At 42.4% G+C, this 20967-nt stretch overlaps 1 non-coding gene across 1 annotated transcript; it reads right to left on the reverse strand.

Annotated features, from left to right (window-relative positions):
* Nucleotides 1-18927: 18927 nt before the first annotated feature.
* Nucleotides 18928-19034, reverse strand: LOC150012551 (U6 spliceosomal RNA). The gene has a single exon (XR_016510847.1). It is a non-coding gene; the product is annotated as a U6 spliceosomal RNA (small nuclear RNA).
* Nucleotides 19035-20967: the final 1933 nt, after the last annotated feature.

Raw genomic sequence — 20967 nt, forward strand, 5'->3', positions numbered from 1 at the left:
AGGAGTCACCCATACACATTGTATTTTGCCACAGTGCCAGGTTTATTAGGGGAGACGATCCCAATAAGCCAATAGAGTCACATGAAGATTACATGCAGAAGGGGACTACATGCCATGGAAGCGAGCAGAGCAAGTGCTCGGCGTGCAGTTAGTCACTGGCGTCCTCCACATATGGAGAGGCGGGCATTGGTCTCAGGTCAAATGGCTACAGTGGTGGCCGCACCTGGTGGGGTGGAAGTCCACTGGGCTCCAGATGTGACCTCTCGTACAGCCAAGCCAGAGCGTTGGAAGGGTCTGAACCCATAATGGGTAGCTGTCCCACTCACATCACTGTCCAGATGGAGTCCTTATCCAAGTGTCCAGGCTTGTGGTTTTGGGTGTTCTGGGCTCCTCCCACAGGTGTTCCTGTTACACCCCATTTTCATTTCTGGGCTTTATAGTCCTTGACTTAACTGTCATGGCTGACAGTGACTCCATATTGGATTGTCAAAAGGTGTTCAAAGAATTCACTCTGCTCTTGCTCTAGGCAGAGTAGATGCTAGGAGACCAGTGAGGAGGTTGGTAGAAGAATAGGAAATTGCCCTCTTTCTACAAGGTTCACAAGGCAACACCCACCCACACTTGCTGGCGTGCATCTTACTGAAGAGAAGGAAACCCAGGAGCGGCAGACGGACTTGGGACCTGGTGTAGGTCTCCACCAGCCTGACCCACCAGTGTCAAGCAGGTTGTGTTGGGGGTTCTTGCTCATCGTTCCATAATTAAGGACAGCTGTGCTGAGCTGTGGCCCTAAGTGTCCACTTCCCACGCTGCCTGTGGCTATTGGTTCCTTCTTCACCACCCAGGAGTAAGGTGTGGGGAGCTAGAGTTGAGGACAAGGAATTCTAGGCAGAGTCAGAGAAAGTAAGTTCATTCTTGGAAGAAAAATCCCAAGTCAGATCATTATTCTAAAAGCACAGAAGAGTTAAGAATGGATCCATATTTCATGTGGATCTGTAGAATTATGGTACTGATGAGCCACGTGGTGGAAAGAACAAAGGACTGAAGAAGGAGAGCTCACATCTTCCTGGTTTCTCCCCCAGCTTACTGGGCAGCCCTGGATAAGATTTTTGAGATTTTCCTCTGTTTCCTCACTCTCAAACAGAGATAATCGCATTTGTCACTTTTATCTTGCAAGGATGCTGTAAACTTTAAACTCAAAACAAAAGTGTTCTGGCTTGCTGTTAAAGCCTCATGCAGGAGTGATGCCATGGTGTTGTTCAGACTGATGATCAGATGTCAGGGTTGGGAAAGAGCCAGGCTTTGCTTCCAACTGTCTATAACATCATGCAGGGCTTTTGACTGGAAATCAGCCTTCATGTTTTAGTGCTTCTTCATAGTCTCAGCCCGCAGCAACCCCCTCCAAAGATCTTTTGCACCACTCACCCCTCCCCGGCCCCTGCTCCCACAATCCCAATTCTCAAGGCCTTTGTAACGGAAATGCTGTAGAAGCATCTTCAATCAAGTTTAAGGGCAGTTTTCCCCATTCTCTGCTAAAGTCAGTTAATAAATCCCTCAAGTAAAGGGGACAGGCATTATATTTAAGCCAGCCTTTGATCCGTGTTTAAACAGCAGAGGTGGTTACCAAAATGAAACAGAAAAACGAGTGAGAAGGACGGTGAGTGCAGAAATTTTTTTGCGATTTGTATTCTCTAGAAATTATTGAAACCTGACTTCTTTGGTTAAAACAGTACCCTCTCCAGCTCCCCTTAACCATAAGCATGTACTCATTTCATTTTTTTCAGCCATTTACCATGCCTAAACTTTTTACCCATTTGTTCATTGCCTCTCAACTAAAAGGAGAGCGCTTTAAGCTGAGAAGCTGCTTGTCTTTTTCAACAGTGTTATCTCCAGTACCTAAAACGGTGTGTGGCACATAGTAGGTATAATTTGTAAACTGTCTATAATCCATTTCTACCCATCAGACTACAAAATCCATAAGGGCAGCGGCCTTGACTCTTTTTCACCATGATGTCCTGAACATCTAGAACCCTGAGCACTGGAAAAGTATTTGCTGAATGAATGAATGAATGAATGAATGAATGAATATAGGCTGAGGAGTCCAGGAAGAATTCCTGGAGGAAAAGAAATCTGAGCCAGTCTTGGAAGGATTAGTAGAGTTTGGATATCATCATTAGTTTAATCTCCTTATTCCATGAGACCTGATATTAACAATAATGAGCTAACATTTACTGAATACTTGCTAGTGTGAGGCATTATTTAGGGCACTTTATGACCATGTTTTATATTCCAGAGAACATATTTGGACTAGCTTGTAAGTCAACCTGAAATAATTTTCTGCATCAAAAGAAATCAGTTTTGACATATACTTGTCGTGGAAGTCAACCATTGTTCCAGCGATGTTCTGAACAGCTGCCATCCAGAGGAAGTGCCTCCTGCCTGCTGTTTAAGCAGCTGGTGGATTAACAAAGACCACCCCAGACCCTGCAGCTATCAGCAGCTACTTGAACGAATGGAAATTCTGCTGCCCATAGAGGCCAGCAGATGAGACTAGAGGCACTGGATGTGGCCACTGGTATGACCTGTGTATGTCAGCCATACCATGGAAGAAGTTTTTTCATTCCTAAAGTTCCACCAGTTAAATGGGAAGTCTTTAAGTATTGTAACAAGGACCTCTCTGCATTGTCCCTGCAGCCCTCATAGGGCCACCCCAATGGCTGAGTTGAGGCTGGTCTACAGGGGGCCCTACCCCCAAAAAACAGAATTATATTCTGGAGGGCAGGCCCCTTGTAGTACATGCTTCCCCCATTAGGTCAGTGTTCTAGAAACCCATCTGTATCACTGTACCAGCTGGTGTTGTTGTGAGAGGCTGTGTTAGGTTTCAGAGGATATTTTTTTCTGAAGACTCAACTCATTTGCCCATTATGATGGGTGATTTACAAGTGCACCTGCCCACACCGCACAGGGTTCAGTAGTTTTTGATGAAAAATGGCATGACCCCCATGCCCCACCCTTCCTATTCATCTGATCTTGCCCCAAGCAACATTTTATTTGTTTCCCAGCTGAAAAAAGTCCTCAAAGAGAAACATTTTTGCCAGCATAGAAAGGGGAAATGAAAAACAGCAGAAGCACTAAAAGGCATCAAAATCGACGCATTCAAAAACTGTTCTGAATGGTGGGAAAGTGTCTCGATAGGTATATTGCATCACTTTGAGGGTGACTGAAGCTTAATCATGTAAGAATAAATACACATTTTTTATAAGTAAATTCCAACTTTTGGGGGTCTCCCCCTTGTATTAGCATGACTACACTAGAGCCCTTACTTTTCATATTTTCTCTAGCTCCTTTCAAGGCTACAAAGCCAAATTCCTAAATTTGTAGATGTTGGAGCTGGAAGGAGCCATAGAGATTAATTAGACCAAGCCCCCATTTGAGGGATGAACCCTTTATTTGATGGAGCCCAGAGGAACACCATCTTGCCCGGGGCCTGGTGCCAGCCAGAGTTCAGTCTCTTAACCTGATAGTTAATGCCTTTGTCAGTTTTGTTCTAAACAGGTTTTTGCAGCATTATTACCAGCAGTTCTATTGTTTTCTTTCTTTTTTTTAAATTAAAGATCTTATTTATTTATCTTGGAGGGAAAAGAAGGAGAAAGAGAGGGAGAGAAACATAGATAGGCTGCCTCTCGCACGTCCCCAACTGGAGACCTGGCCTGCAACCCAGGCATGTGCCCTGACCGAGAATCAAAACAGCAACCTTTCAGTCCACAGGCCAGTCCTCAATCCACTAAGCCACACCAGCCAGGGCTGTTTTCATCTTTTTTAAAACAGCAGTAAGTATGTTATTAATTAATAATACTTTTATCAATAATATTGTTGTCAATCAAACAATTCTATGTCAGGCTTAGTGCTAAAGGTTTTCTTTAACACTCTTGTGATAAATATGTTTTTATTTATTCAGAATGAAGGAAGTTTCAGGTTAAAAGAAATATCTCCTGAGAATATAAATAACAACTTTTCTATGATTTAAAATGTAATTCATTACTCTCAATACACACACACACACACACACACACACACAACCACACACAGTTAAATTTTTCTTGGGAGGCAGAACATTTAGTAGAAAATCCTTAGGCTTTGGAAACAGACGACTTGTGTTCTAATCTAGATTCTAGATTCCACTATCTTCTAAATGTGTGATCTCGGGCAAGCCACTTAACCTCTCTGAGCTTCTGGTTCCTCATCTTTAAGTCAGGCTAACAAAACCAAACCTATCTGCTTTGTATCATGTTACCCCGCCACCCTGGCTACAGTAACTTGGACACGAGATGGGCATATGTGATCCTCTCGAGAATACCAGCCACCTGAAAGTTGGCTAGAGAGACTGGCCGAGGGGACTCTCCCAACTAAATAGTGACTAGCCCATCAGTCTTCAGCAGGGCATTTGAATACGAGATACTCTGAGAGGACAGAGTGCGGTGCTCCAGGATGTTGAGACACAGGGAGAAGGAGTCCTAGAAGCCCTTCATAACCAGCAACATCATGGCACAGGAGAGAAGAGGGGGAAGAAGTTGGTCATCTGGTAGAAGCAAAAAAGAAATGGGTAAGGGGTACAGAGGCCCTCACAGAGAGGAAGCAGTGATCAAGGCCACGAGGCAGGAAAAGCAGTGAATAGGGAGACTGAGGACAACGGGAAAGGAACAAAGAAAAGCAGTGAGTAGCAGTGAGAGAAGCAAGTCCACAGACCTGGACAGGGGTCCTGCACAGCAGGGACACGTTCCAGAGTGGCTCTAGGGTCCCTGCAGCTGCTGTGGCCCCCAGACCTTCCACAGGCAGCTATGGTCCCACCATCTCATCATCTTCTGGCAGCCGCTTATTAAAACGCGTTCCAGATATATTACAGAGATGCATAGAGAAAAAAATACGACATGGCCTTTCTCCTCAGGCAGTACTTCCTCTCTCCTTCTCATAAAAGTTCGGCTAGTAAAGAACATGCGAAACAGTCTAGTAGCTAAAGCCACGTGCTTCATTTGTGAGCAGAAGGGACTTAATTCCTAGCTCGTCCATCTGCTGTGTAATCTGGGAAGGATTTCTTTATCTTGCAAGGGCTTGTCGTCTCCACTGTAAAAAGGGCATGAGGGTGGCACCTCCGTGCAGGACGGGCATGAGGCTCAATGAGGTGGGGCAGCCTTTATTGACCTTGGACCATGGCATTTCCTTTCTCACAGCCACTCCTCTTGTCCTAACTCACATGCCTCCAGTCTTGCCACCAGCTGGGATTCTGCCCTCCTTTGCTGTGAGAGGTGGGCAAGCACAGGAGGGAGAGAAGACCAGGGAAAACTGGTAGAGAGAGCTGGTTCCAGTTATCACAGTGGGGGAGGGCTCAGAGTCCAACTTCATAAAAGGAGACTCACACTAATTCTTCCTGGGGTCACCAAGCCCTGCCCTTTTCCTCTTCAGCACCCAGCCTCTGCTCAGCAGTCTCCCCGTGCTGGAGAAGGGACCTAGGACCCGGATGCTCCAGCTGCAAGAGAGTTCCTAGAAAGTCCAATGAAGTAGATGTCATTCCTTTTCTGTGAGTAATCAGTCCCAACAAAGCCCACTGGTATTTCCGAGTCCGTTCCCAGTGCCCAGAGCCAGGGCCAGGAGCACAGCAGCTGCGCCGAGTGGAATGCAGCGCTCCAGCACTGTCCTGGACTTGGCCTTCGGGAAAGACTCTGGGCCCCAACGTGGGGAAGCACTCTGAAGGTCACCTCATCCATGCCCCTGCCTCTGGGCCCTAAGATTCTAAGACGTGGGTGTTTGGGGGCGCTTTATAACCCACCCAAGTGTGGACCCTGGAAGCCACTGTGTGGACAGGAAAATGATGTTCCTCTCTGTCTTTTTGATCTTCCACTAGTGAAGGGGCTGCAGGAGAGAAGGAAGAAATAGAGAAAGAAGACCTCAGCCCTCTCTGCCTTCTCTCCCTATCCCACCCCCACCCCACCTTTCCTTCTCTGGGGGCCAAGCCAGTCCATCCCGGGATCTCTCCTCTTCCAGGTCTCTGATCAGTGTTGCAGCCACCATCCCTGGAAGCTCAGAGCTTCAGAGCCATTCCTTACTCTCTGCAAATCGCGGGGACAGGGCTTCCCTGAGCATGCCCATGGCCCATGCCCCTGCCTTAGAGGGCCACGTATTTTACCTGAGCTCATTTATTCATCACAGGCGCCCCGCTGAGAGGTGTTATTACCCCAAGAGGAAACGGCAGCACTGCAGAATGAAATGACTTGCTCAAGACCCTGCAGCCCATCTTTCCACTACCTGGACAAACCCTCTGGAACTTCCAGGCCGATTCTCAAAGGACAGCAGCTTCCTCCACCGACTTCCATCCAGAATGAAACAATGGAACCCTCAGAGGCCACAGCTAACTGCCCCAGAGCCCCCACAGGAAGAGCTCTCAAGTGTCCTCTCCAAAACGGTGACGCTGGCCTCCCACATAATTTTAAGGCAGGCATTGACGGTTCCAAGAGTGCAACTGCTCGCCGGGAGGATTTCCTCTGCACGCACTGCCTGCATGGTTTCTGACCCCCCTGCTGCCACCCCCGCACCTTCCACCAAGCAACGTCCCTGGGAGGAGCCACGGGTTAGTGCCCTCCAAACCTGGTATCCTGTAAACATCATGATTATTTGGGATTTACCAGCTCAGAAAAGGAGATTCCTGTGAGCACACTGTTGCTTGTGGTCAGGGGGATGATCTCAAACTGCTAGTTCCTGGGCCAGCAGCCAGCTGCCTTGGATGGTCAGAAGGTGAAATTTGAATGCTGGTGAATGGAGAGCGGAAGTTCAGCAAGGCTGAGTTAAGCCCATTCATGAAAAAGATCTGTCTCACTTCCTTATTGCCAGGAGAGCTGTGTGTGTGTGGGGGGGGGGGGGGGTGCATTACTTTCTGTCTCACTTCTTCCCTCACCCCTACTCTTTCTTTTTTCTGTTTCTTTTCCCCCCTCTCCACAAAATCCAAAGTCAGGAAATGACCAAAGAATGTGTAGCTTAGTCTGTGGTTTGCTGAAAAAAGAAAAAAAGGACTCATACAAAGGCAATACTCTACCTCCCTAAAAACCCCCTCTGTGTGTGTGTGTGTGTGTGTGTGTGTGTGTGTGTGTGTCTCCTGCACCAATTAATCATTTCAGAGTGTGAGGCACACACACACACACACACACACACACAGTGTTCAGTATTTCAATCATGAAAGGATAAAAGTATGACTTCCAGTCTTCCCTTTGGTTCCTAGGTCATGCTGCACCCCTCTCCACCGCCCCGTCCCCCCCGCAGCCATCCTCTTCCCCAGTCAATCTGGCCTGAGATGAGAGTTGAGCCCCGTCAGTCACAGGTGGAGGGGAAGCGTGACCAAGGTTGACCCAAGGGGACCTTCTCTGGGGTTTAACTCAAGGCTTTCCCTTCGGGGAAAAATTCCCTGCTGTCCAGTCAGGCTTCACCTCAGGGGGCCACGTGGGACCTCTTGCGGGCCCTGCTTGTCACTAGTGGCATGACTTCCAAGCATTTAGAAGGCTGTTATTTAGCCCTGAAACCTGAGGCCACTTGACCTCCCCAGCCCCAATCTCCTTATCTGTAAAGTAGGGATGGTGATACAATAATAGTCCTCCTCTCAGGGTTGTTGCAAAGACTCAGACAATATATACAAAGGCTGACTTAGCCCAGTGTTGTGTTGTTGAACACCTCTGACAGGGAGCTCACTCGCTACATCTGGAGGCAATCTGTTCCATTTTCAGCAGCTCTGAGAGGACACCACCCACTTTGTGGGCTTTTTGAGTTTTGGGAGGGATAAAGGCACCTCCTTATCCTTCAGAATTAGAAACTGGGATGACTACCAAGAAAAAATGCATGCCCAACTCTGCTTGACCCAGTCTCTGACTTGCTGGGACTGCACAGCCTCTCGTGTGAGAAAAAAGATGTATCTCAGGGAAGGAGATTAAACCAGAGTCTCTGAAATGATTAATTGGTGCAGGAGATTTTAAGCCCGAAGCAGCTTTCAGTTGTTTCTCTCAGACTCTAGCCAAGAAGTGCTTACTGGGCACCCACAATGATTTCGGAATAATCTGGGAGGAGGTGCACCTGTCCCCACAGCTGAGGCCCCTGCCGTGGGAACAGCAGGTGGAAGGGCACTTAGGTACTTTCCCCGCCTGTAAGTGACATCCCCGGTCCTGCCAACGCCCCATTCAATCTCATTCACGCTGATCCTGCACATTTGTAAAGTGCCGTCTTGACAATTATTATTTTTGAAGTCCTCCCGATGAGGGAGTAAAGTCACCTGGACAGGTATTAGTATTGCCCCCACTTTACAGATTTAGAAAAAAAAAACAAAAAACAGATGCCAAGAGAGATCCTGGTGGTGGAGTTGGAAGCCGCTGGAATTCTCCAAGCTGCTATCTCTGCCTCTTAGGTTGTTTCCGCAAGCGGTACAGATGATACAAAGAGCTATTCTTGTCCTCTCCTCCCCCGGTTATTCTTCACTGAGTTAGGCAGATGGTTCCTCACCACCCTCCAAGTTCCCTCCCAAGGGGCTCCTCCAGGAAATGAGCCATCCCTCCCCCCTGCCCTGGGTGTGATTTGACCTTAGGTTTGGCCTTGCAATTGACATCCATTGGGTGCTACCCAGAACGTCAGGGAGCACACACTGCAAGCCTGCAGACTCCAGGTGAAGAAGGATGGGGGTTCCTATTAAGGCATCTCTCCTAACGCCTTCATTACTTCCTCCACCTCCCCCACCCCCTGCCCCCCGCCGTGTCCCCAAGAAATGCATTGATAGCGAAAGAGAGGAAACATCTGCTCCGGGTTTAGCTCCTCTGCTCTCCTGTCAGGGGGGGCTTGTAGGAAGAGATGGTTGGAGATCTTGCAAGCTTGAAATAAACCAACGGTTCAGTTGCAGTGCTCCAGCAGCCACTATCCTGTCCTCCCCAGACTTGAATATTATTCATCCTCCCAGGAAGAACCCCACCAGCACCAAGCTCCACCCCTGACACCACCCAGCAGACAGCTGTTGCTGCCACTTCCACAAACTAGAGTGATCCATGACCAAAGTAGGGGCTCCAGGATGTCCCTGCCAAGACAATGAAGATGCTGATTGTCACAGGGCCAGGATGGGATGGCATTAGACACGTTTCCAAACTCCCTAAACTTGGTCTTCCTCCAAACCTCCTCTTCCTTCCCTGCTCCCTCTCTAATCATGATAAAGTATCTTTTATGGACCAGTCACTCTGCCAGGCATTTACACAGATTATCTTATCTAATCACCATAATGAACCTTTAAGGTAGGTGTCACCCACTTCTCACAGATAACAGAGTAAAAGCACCGAGAGCTTAAGTATCTTAGCCAAGGTCACACAGCTGTGAAAGGGCAAAGTTCTGATTCAAACCCCATCAGACTCCAAAAGTTGTTTTTAGCATCTTCACCAAACTCTCTGAACACCCACTGAATCCTCTTCTTTCTCCCACTAGACCCACCCCTATTCAGGCACCAGGCACCATTTTATAACAACTGGTATTAGTCAGCTGCCTTCTTCCCTCTCTGTCAGGAATTCTTCGTTTGCTCATTTCAATCATTCATTCATAATCTGAGACTCCATATCTACCATGTGGTCAGCATGTGCTACATATTGAGGAAGAACAAAATGCTTTAAACACCATTCCAGACATCTGTTAGGTATGCAGTCATTGGGAAGCATGATGAATGGAGTGGCACAGGCAGGCAGTATTCCCCAACCGTAGAGGAGGGGAGGTCACCTGGTTTGCTCAGGTGGCTTCTCACCTGCCTGCCTCCTAGTTCTTTTTCTGTGGCTTTGGAAAATAAACAAATGGTAAGAACCAGGGGCGAGTGGTGTGACATGGAGGCTGTCCGGAGAAAGACCCGGTCCTGGGGGCCACTTGCGGAGCTGTGGCCTTGTAGTATGTGAGACTCTGGCAGGCCCTTGAATGGTGCCTGGTGACCATCTTGAGCCAAAAGGAGGATAGGAGAAAAGGTTTGGTGCCAGGTAAGGGGCAGTAAATCTGAGAGACGCTGACAAAAGCAGACCATCTGCAACAGAAGCTGCGGTCCAGAGGCAGAGCGGAGATTACAAAAGCATGTTGGGGCCTCACTGGGGAAGGCCCTGAGTGACTGGTGAGGGATAGCCTCAGTGCTGTAAGCCATGACAGGTCATGACTGACACCATGTGTTATGAGGTCATATTTGGAAAAGCAGATGGGAAGTGGGCTTGGGGGCTGTTTGTGGCTATGGCATTCCCGAGGCTGCTGGGGCCACTGTTTCTGAGCCAGGTGGAGAGCAGGGGTGAAGGGCTTCAGTATTGGACAGACCTGAGTTTGAACCCTAGAAACACTGCTACTAACAGTGTGAGCCCAAGCAAATTTCCTTTAGCCCACCTGAGTCTTGGTTCTGTTATCTATAAAGCAGACACAGTGATACCTACTCCACAGTGTTGTCGTAAGTCAATGAAGTATGAGTGTGAAGAATCTGACACAGCAAACTCCTTCAGGGTGGCATGTACCAGAGGCAACCAATAGATGTTTCTCTCCCTCTCTTTCTCCCTGCCTTCCCTTCTCTCTATAAAAATAAGTAAATAAAATCTTTTAAAAATAACTTTAGAAAAGAACATACTGTGGTTACATGGTACATACATTGAATATGGAGATGTAGCCTTTTCCAATCTATTCTGCCCCCCAGAAATTCGGAAACGAGGAGAATAAAACTACTCTCAGAGAGTAACACCCTGAAATAAACCCACAATGTATCAGAGCTGGAGCAGCAGGGTGGAAGGCCAGATGCTGACCAATGTCACAGCACCATTACCTGGTCTTCCCAGGGAACCTCTGCCTTCCCGGCTCCTTATGTCTGGGCTTCCAGACTACTTCTCTATTTCAAAACACTTCAGAATACATCAACGCCCCACCAGTTAGGTAGGTATGATTACATGCCCATTCTTATTATCAAGGAAATAGAGACTCCAGATGGTTCATTAGCTTGCCCAAGGGCATTCACTTAGTAAAGTATCCTGGACTCAAAACTTGTTCTGACTCCGAAGTTCATATTCTTTCCATTACTTCATGTCATTTCTGCCTTCAAGGACTTTCCTCTTCAGCATCTTTTTAGGTAAGAAATTGTGTTTGGTGGGGAAGGTGGGGAAGAGATCAGAATGGTCATCTGCCTGAGGCTCCCTCTGTGACCAGTTGCCTTCTTCACTTCCAAGGGCAGGATCAGGATGGCGCTAAGGGGCGTGTGCATGTCCAGCTACCTCTGCAATTGCTCAGCAAGGAAGACTGGAGACTTAGGCTGGGGGACAATAAACAAAGTGAGCATCTTCTCTTTTATTCCCACGATTCCACATCTTCAGTCACTCCCAATTCTTTAGGCCCCTCCGAGCTGGGTGAATGATTCCCAACCAAGAGGTCAGGGTGTTTCATCCTTTTCTTCCAAGTAATATAATCTTGTCTTAAAAATTCATTTCCATTCCATTTCCACCTTAAGATGCAGAACCCCACCCAACTTTTGCAGTCCCTGATGCATGTGCCTTTCCCGAATCTTACTGAACTCGCTCACTCTGAAAAGTAACTGCTTCTAAAAAGAGCTTTGCCATTCATGAACATGTTCCTAAGTAGCTTATGGTTCTTTTCTTTAAAAATCAGATAGATGAAGTATAATTTATATGCAGTAAAATTCAACCTTTTCAGTTTAGTGTCCATGAACTTTGACAAACCCCATTGTGTATCCACCAGCATGATCCAGGTGCAGGACATTTTCCACACCCACAATGTTCCCTGTGCTCCTTTGTGGGTAGTTCCCCACCCCCACCCAGGTCTTGGAAACTGCCCATTTGTTTTGCAGCCCTATAGCTTTGCCTTTTCCAGAACATCATAGAAATAGAATCATACAAGATACAGCCTTTGAGCCTGACTTCTTGTGCTTGGCAAACATAATGCTTTTGAAAATTATTCTAGTTGTGATACCTATCAATAGTTCATTCCTTGTTATTGCTGAGCCATACTCCAATGTCACAGTTTGTTTTTCATTCACCAGTGACCATTGGGTTGTTTCCAGTTTTTGACAATGATAAATAAAGCTACTATAACACTTGTGCACACGTTTTTGTGTAAACATATCCTTTCATTTCTCTTGGGTGGGATTGCTGACAAATACATGACAGATACATGTTTAATTTTATAAGAAACAGTCAAATCATTTCCTAAAGTTGCTGTATCCACTTTGCATACCTACCAACAATGTGTAAGAGTTCTAGTTGCTCTGTGTCCTTGCCAACATTTTCTTGTCAGTTTTTATTTTAACCAGCGTAATAGGTAGGTATGGCATCTGTTGTGGTTGAATTTGCATGTTCTTAGTGACTAATGAACTCGAACATCTTTTCCTGTACTTTTTAATTTATCTTTTATTTTTTGGCAATTTCTATCTCTTTTTTGGGGAGCTGTTTGTTGAAATCGTTGGTGCTCTTTGTTGGGTTGTTTGTTTTCTTATTATTGTGTTGTGAGCATTTTTTTCCCCTATATTTTGGATACCAATACCTTATCAAATACATATTTTGCAAATATTTTCTCTCAGTCTATGATATATTTTTCTTCTCCTAGTAGTATCCTTCATAGAAAAGAAGTTTTTAGTTTTGAAGTCCATTTTGTCAGTTTTTCTTTTATGGTTAATGCTTTTGTGTCCTAAAAAAAAAATCTTTGCATTACCTAAAGTCACAAAGATGTTTCTCCCGTTTTCTTCTGGAAGTTTTAGGTTTTATGTGTGGGTCTATGACACATTTCAAGGTAGTTTTTACTTATGGAGTAAAGTACAAATCAAGGTCCATTCATTTTTTCATATACAAGCCCAAATGTTCTTGCACCTTTCATTGAAAAGCTTATAATTTCTCAATGGATTGTCTTGGTACTGTTGTCAAAATGAATTGACCACATTATGTGTGGGTGTATTTCTGGACTCACTATTCTGTTTCATTGATCTACATCTTTATTCCATACTAGGGCAAAACCATAATGGCTTGACAGTTGTAACTTTATAGTATATATTTTTTCATATTTAAATAAATGGATGTACAGTGCCTGTATTTTTGTTTACTTTTTTACAACAATAATATTGGATCCATTAATGTTGATGTAAATACCTCTAGTCCCTTCACTGTCACGACTGTATAGTATTCCTTTATATGTCTGTACCCCAGCTTTTTATCATTCTACTTGTGGTTAACATCTAGATTCTTTTAGGTTTTAGCTACCTTAAAAGTATGTTTCTATAAGCATTCTCGTACATGTTTAATAGTGCACCTGTGCAACAGTTTCCCAGGATTTGAACCTGTGTATAGAATTGCTGAGTCTCTGGGTATATGCATCCTCATTTCCATGAAATAAGATCTAAAGTAACTGTTCCAGCTGTCAACCTCAGCAGCAGTGCACTGGAGTATTCAGTGTTTCACACTACCTGCAACACATGGGACTGCCAGAGTTTTTAACTTAAAATTGTACTTGTGGTTTTATTGTGCACATCCCTGGGGATTAGAGGTATTGGACATTCTTATGTTCTTTAGTTATTCAGCTTTTCTTTCTTAGAAAATGTTTGTTTGTGTTTCTGCTCATTTTTCTATGAAGTTATGTTTTTCTTAATAATTTGATGAATTCTTTATTCTGAATACTAACTCTTTTTGGTTGCATGGGTATTATTTCTCATAGTGTGTATGTATCTTCTTCTCTTAACAGTGATTTTTGATGGCCAGAAATTCTTCATTTTACCATATCCAAAACTACCAGTCCATTCATTTTTGTATCATAATTTTGCGTGTTTATAAACTCCTTCTAAGTTCTGAAGTCATAAAGACACTCGCTAATGTTTTCATAAAAGATTTACCATGTTGACTTTCATATTTAAATTTTTAATTCATTTAAAATGTATGTGTGTGTGTATGTCAAGAGCAGATACAATTTCATATGGATTACCAATGACCCCACGTCATTTATTGGGTCGTCTGTACTTTCTCCACTGATGTTCAATGGCAGTTCTGCCATATATTAAGTTTCTAAAAATGTATGACATGGTTTCTGGACTTTATCTTTTTCCCTTGATCTATTTGTCTGTCTCTTCATCAGTATCAATTATCTTAATTAGCACTGATTTTTATAAGTCTTGATATCTAACAGGATAAGCTTCTTGCTTGGACTTCTTCAGGAGTTTCTCAGCTATTCTTGGTCTGTTGTGCTTCAAGGAAATTTTTGAATCAGGTTGCCATAACCCACCAAAATATAATTTCCACCTGTTGGGGCTTTTATTGTAATTTCACTGAATCTAAAATAAACCAAATTGAGGAGGATCTATATTGTTACAGTATTATGTCTTCCTACCCAGAATCATGGCTTGTCTCTTCGCTTCATTGAGGTATTCCACATGAAGTTTTGTAACGTTTTATACTTTTCCTCATAAAAGCCTTGAACATCTATTAAATATATTCCTGGGTATCTTATTCTTTGTTGCCCTTGTGTTATCTTTTTAAATTAAATTATCTGGGCTTTGATGTTGCATAAAGTCAACTTTTGTATAGTGATATTTGATCTGACAACTTTGATAAACTTTGTTATTTATCCTAGTAATTTGTCTGAAGAACAGCTTATGTTATCTATGTAGACAATCATATAAACTGAAAATATGATAGTTTTTTTCTTTCCTTTCTATTATTTATAACTTCCTTTTTTTTCTTGCATACTATATAGGCATACCTTGGAGATGTTGCAGATTTGGCTCCAGACTACTGCAATAAATCGAACTTCGCAAGAAAGTGAGTCATGTAAACTTTTTGGTTCCAACTGCATATAAAAGTCATTTTTACACTATCTTGTAATCTATTAAGTGTGAAACAGCATTATGCCTATTAAAAATAATACCTACATTAAAAATACTTTATCACCAAAAAAAATGCCTTCAGTGAGTTGTAATCTTTGTGTTGATGGAGGGTCTCCCCTCGATGTTGATGGCTGCTGACTGATTGAGTTTGGGGTTGCTAAAGCTGGGTTAGCTGTAGCAAATTCTTAAAATAAAACAGCAATGAATTTTGCCACATCAACTGATCTTCCTTTCACCTGAACACTTAGAGGCCATTATAGGGTTATTAACTAGCCTAATTTCAATATTGTTGTGTCTCAGGGAATAGGGAGGGAGGCCTGAGGAGAAGGAGAGAGAGCTGGAACAGCCAGTCAGCGAGACAAGAAGAACACATACATTTATTGGTTTAGTTCACCATCTTATATGGGAGCAATGCATGTGCCCCAAAACAATTACAATACTGACATCACAGATCACAATAACAAATACGATATGGAAAAAGTTTGATAAAATCTTTTAAAACAACTTTGAAGGATTGCAAGAATTATCAAAACGTGACACAGAGACACAATGTGAGCATATGCCATTGGAAAATTGGCACCAGTAGACTTCCTGGACACAGGATTGCCACAGACCTTCGATTTATAATAAAAGCACACCATCTGTGAAGCACAGTCGAGTGAAGCACACGAAAACGAGGAGTGTCTGTGCTGGTTAGAACTTCCAACAACATGAATAAAAACAATGACAGCAGCCCTGGCCAGGTAGCTCAGTTATTTAGAGCATCGTCCAGATATACCAAGGTTGTGGGTTCTCTAAAATCAATCAATAAACAAAATTCAAAACTTCAAAAAAAATATTGAGAGCAAATAACCTTAGCTTATTACTGATTCGAAAGACAAAGTTTTATGCTTTACAATGCGATATGTAGTTACTCTAACTGTGCTTGTGTGTGAATGCACCAAGCTCACACGATTCATGAGTGTGTGTAAAAAAACCCTCATCAGGTTAAGGAAGTCAGCTTTCATTCCTAATCGGAGAATGACTAGGAATTTTTATCATAAAACAAATATTGAATGTTGTCAAATATTTTCTGTCTCTATTGAGATGATCGCATGGTTTTTCTTCTTTTAATGAAGTGCTATGTAGGGAACTACATTTAGAAATTTTCTAATGCTGAACCAGCTTTGCATTTATGGAATGAATCCAACTGGGTCATAATTTATCTTTTTTCTATGTGGCTAGTGTAAATATGTTAATGTTCTATTTAGTATTTTTGCATCTATATTCATTAGTGGGATGGTTCTGTGATTATTTTTTCTCTGACAAGTATGTCTGATTTTGGTATCAAGGTTATATTGGCTTCATGGAATGTCTTAAGAAATGTCCTCTTTTCTTCTAAACTATAGAAGAATTAAAATGATATTGAAATTATCTTTTCCTTTAATGTTTGGCATACTCACCTCTAAAATCATCTGGGATTGATATTTTCTATGTACGAAGATTGTTAACTGCTCATCACCCAAATTTAATGGTTTTCCATTTCCTCTCGATTCCATTTTGTCAATTAATATTTTGCTGGCAATTTCTCATTTTTATTTAAGTTTTCAAATTTACTGGCAATAGATGACATAATATTCTCTTCTATTTTCATTCCTGCTGCAAGGGCTGCTATAACAAAGTACCAGAAACTGGGTGCCTTAAAACAACAGAAATGTATTGTCTCATAGTTCTGGAGGGTAGGAATCTAAAATCAAGGTGTCAAGAGAGTTGGTACCTTCTGAAGACTCTGAGGGAGAATCTATCCCAGGCCTCTGTCCTAGCTTCTGATGGTGATTGGCAATCTTTGGGGTTTCTTGATTTACAGACACATCGCTTCAATCACTGCCTTCATGTCTCCAAGGTGTCCCCCCTGTGTCTATGTCTGGGTCTCTTCCCTTCTATAAGGACAGCAGTCACAGAGGACAGAACCCACTTGAATGGCCCATCTTCACGGGATAACAGCTGCAAAGATTCTATTTCCTAATAAGGTTACATTCACAGGTAATGGAGGTTGAACATATCTTTTGGGGAAGACACAATTCAATCCACAACAAGTAGTTAAATCCTCTTTCTTATTTCTAATGTTTTTGTGCCTTTTCTCTTTATTTCTTAGTCATTCTTTCTGGCAGTTCTCAACTTCATCAACCTTTCTAAAGCAACAACTTTCAGCTTTGTTACTCCTCTCTATTTTATCTCATATTCCTGATCCATTAATTCTGCTCTTTATTAATACATCCCTTCTACTTTTTAAAAGATTATCCTTTTATTCTAATTTCATAATTTGAATGTTTATATTGCTACTAATCAGATTTTCTTCTTTCCTAATATATAGGTATATAGGTTATATATATTCCTTTAACCATCTCTAACCACCTCTAACTACTGTTTTAACTTATTCCTTATATTTTAAATGCAATATTAGACTTATCAATTAATATTAAGCATTTTCTAATTTCCATTATGATTTCTTCTTTGATCCTGAGTTATTTAGAAGAGTATCTTTAAATCTCCAAAGACAGGATTATTTTTTAGTCATCTTTTTGCTTTTATTACTTATTTTCTTTATAGTCATAGTATGTAACCCATAAGATATTGAGACTTCTTGAGACTTGGTTTTTGGCATAACATGTAGACAATTTTCTTAAATGTTTCAAGTATGCTTGAAAAAAATCTCTTTTCCATTTCTCAAGTATAGAACTCTATATAGAGCCATTAGATCAAGCTTGCTAAATGCTTTGCCCAAGCCTTCATATTCTTTTGTTTTCCTGTTGCTTGAGCTATCAAACATTTAAGAGAAAATACTAAAGCTTCCCACTAGGATGTAAATTAGTTCATTTTTCTTTGTTGTTCTTTTATATATATTGTTTTATATATTTTGAAGCTACCGTACAGGTTATATACAAGTTTAAGGTTGTTATATCTTTCTTGTGAATTAAACTTTTTATCATTATCTCCCTCTTTACTATAAAGCTTTTTGCTTAAGAGTAATATTTTTCTGATATTAATATAACTACCAACCTTCCTCTTTCAATACTCTTTGTCAAGTATATCTTCTCCTATGCTTTATTTTCACTCTTTTAGTATCTTTACGTTTGAATGGTTTCTCTCTTTTTTTTTAAGTATGTTTTATTGATTATGTTGTTACAGAACTTCCAATTTTTTCCCCTTTGCTCCCCTCTGCTCCCTCCAGCAATCCCACCCCCCTTAGTTCATTTCCATGGGTTGTGCATATAAGTTCTTTGGCTTCACCCTTTTCTATATTATTCTTAACTTCCTCCTGTCTATTTTGTACCAACTCATTATGCTTGTACTATTTCCCCATTTCTCCCCCTCCCCCCTCCCAGCTGATAACCCTGCAAATGATCCCCATATCTATGATTCTATTCCTATTCTGGTTTGCTTAGCTGGATTTTTTTTTTATTTTTATTTTTTTATTTTTTATTTTTAACTAGTTCACTGTTTTTATTGATTATATTGTTACAACAGTTCCAATTTTCTCCCCCCTGCTCCCCTCCACCCAGCACCCCCCTCCCCCAGCAATCCCCCCCAAGTCCATACCCCTGGTTCATAAAAATTAACTATCCCCCCCCCTCAAATATTAGGACCCTTTGTAATCTTGTAAAGGACAATGGGCGAAGGTCTCAAGCTCCTCTAGCTGCTTCAAGCTCGACATGGTCGTCGTCCTACCTACCCTTGGGTCCAGAAAACCCTAATAAGAGTGGGGGTGTGGAGGGGAGGGTGGCCTTCCCACATGGGGAAGGATCGTGCAGACTCCAGGTCAGTTGGCTGTCTCCAGTCAACGGCGTGCTTGGTTTAACAGGCTGGTGTCCTTGTTGTGTTCTGGGGGCAACAGATTTGGCGAAAAGGGTTAAAAGACATCATTCAATCCATAACTACTAGATGACAGAAGGCAGGGATTAATTTTTCAATGTTCCATATTAGGGAAAGAAAAAAAAAAAAAAAAAAAAAAGGCTTCTTTGTAAGAAGGTGTGCTAGGCACATCTCGCCTGTCCAAAACCCTTAAAAATATGGAACGCTTCACGAATTTGCGTGTCATCCTTGCGCAGGGGCCATGCTAATCTTCTCTGTATTGTTCCAATTTTAGTATATGTGCTGCCGAAGCGAGCACTGTTTTTATTTTTAGATTCAGTTGTTGATAGTTGTGAAATTGTTGTCATTTTAGTGTTCATAGTTTTGATCTTCTTTTTCTTAAGACTCTTTGACATTTCATATAATAATAACTTGGTGATGATGAACTCCTTTAGCTTCACCTTGTCTGGGAAGCACTTCATCTGCCCTTCCATTCCAAAGGATAGCTTTTCTAGATAGAGGAATCTTGGTTGTAGGTTGCTCTTCATCACATTGAATACTGCTTTCCAGTCCCTTCCTGCCTGCAAAGTGTCCTCTGAAAAATCAGATGATAGTCCTAGAGGCAACCCCCTATAGGCAACTCTCCACCTCTCCTTTGCTGCCCCCAGGACTCTGTCTTAATCTTTCACCTTTGGCATCTCAGTCATGATGCATCCTGGTGTGGTCCCCTCTCGGTCCAGCTCACCCAGGACCCTCCGTGCTTCCTGGACCTGTATGTCCATCTCCTTCGCAAAATTTGGGAAGTTTTCCTCATTGTTTTCAATTCTTGCTTCCTCATTCTGCACTGGTTGACTGTTTTTTTTTCTTCCTTATGTTCCAAATCATTGATTTGAACCCTGGTTTTTTTCCCTTCACCATTGGTTTTGTGTGGATTTTCCTTCATTTCACTTAGCATGGTTTTCACTTCTTCTCTTATGCATTTGCCATACTCAAGCATCGCTGTCAAGCCTGTGAGCATCTTTATCACCAGTGTTTTGAATTCTGCATTTGTTAGGTTGACTATCTCCTCATTGCTTAGTTCTCCCACTGGAGCCTTGATCCATTTCCCCTTTGGGGCCATACTTCTCTGTCTCCTCATTCTGACATGCTGCTGTGTTTGTTTGCCTCCATGTCCCAGGTAGAGCTGTTGTTCCTGTTATGTTGTAAAGGGCAGAGCCTTAGGAATTCATCAGTACAGGGCGACCTTTTTCACCACATTGAGGCGCTGTATGTGGGGGAAGAGTCTGAGAGGGAACAATGCTGCCTGCCCAGCACTCACCCCTTTTCTAGGCACCTCTCCCACTTCTGCACCAGACTGGCACCCCTCTAGCTGCTGCCCTGGCCATCATTCCCAGAGTGGGTGGGTCTGTCTCTTGAGGACAGTATAAAGTTAGGTTTTTAAATCCATTCTAACTACATTTTACCTCCCACGGAAGAGTTTAGTCTAATAATTATTTCATCTGTTTAAATGGGAGGGTTTAGTACATTCATATTTATAGTGATTACTGATATAATTTGATGTATTCCTACCACATTGTTTTTTGTTTCCTCCCCTCTTTTTTGCCTTTTTTAAAAAAATTTATTCTATTTTTACTTCTTCTAGGTTCAAAGTTACATTCTTCCATTTCTATGCTTTAAGTGGTTATTTAGTTCAAAATTAAAGTTAATATTTCTACCCATTTCCTGATCAATACAAGGACCCTATCATGTTCAACTCTAGTTATACCTCATTCCGACTTCTGTGCTGTACTCATTATTATTATTGCTTTGTTTAATGTTTAGATTAACCCATGTTTTTGTCCTTTTCTTCAATTGCACTTTCTTCTTGCATCTCAATTCTTTCTTCTGGAATAATTCCTTCTTCCTGAAATATTTCCTAGCATAGAAGTTCATTTAGTGAGCACCTTTTTGTTGTAAACTCAGATAGTTTTTGTTTGTTTCAAATATCTTTATTTTATCTCCATTTTTGAAAGGTCATTTTTCTAGGTATGTGTATAGATAAATAGATAGACAGATGGGTGGATAGATCAAGAGCAATTTTCTCTTAGCAATAGAAGCTTTCTTAAGTTCCTTGGTTACCTCTAAAAACTCAACTTTTGTAAATTAACAGTTAGCTATTATGATCTTCTCTTTGCCTTTGGTGTTTTGTAGTTTCATTCTGCATATGTCAAGACTTACCCTGCTTGGGATTTATGGAGCTCCCTGACTCTGAA

Source organism: Furipterus horrens, unplaced genomic scaffold (assembly GCF_987537825.1).
Source record: "Furipterus horrens unplaced genomic scaffold, mFurHor1.1.pri manual_scaffold_4, whole genome shotgun sequence".
NCBI classification, from domain to species: Eukaryota; Metazoa; Chordata; class Mammalia; order Chiroptera; family Furipteridae; genus Furipterus; species Furipterus horrens.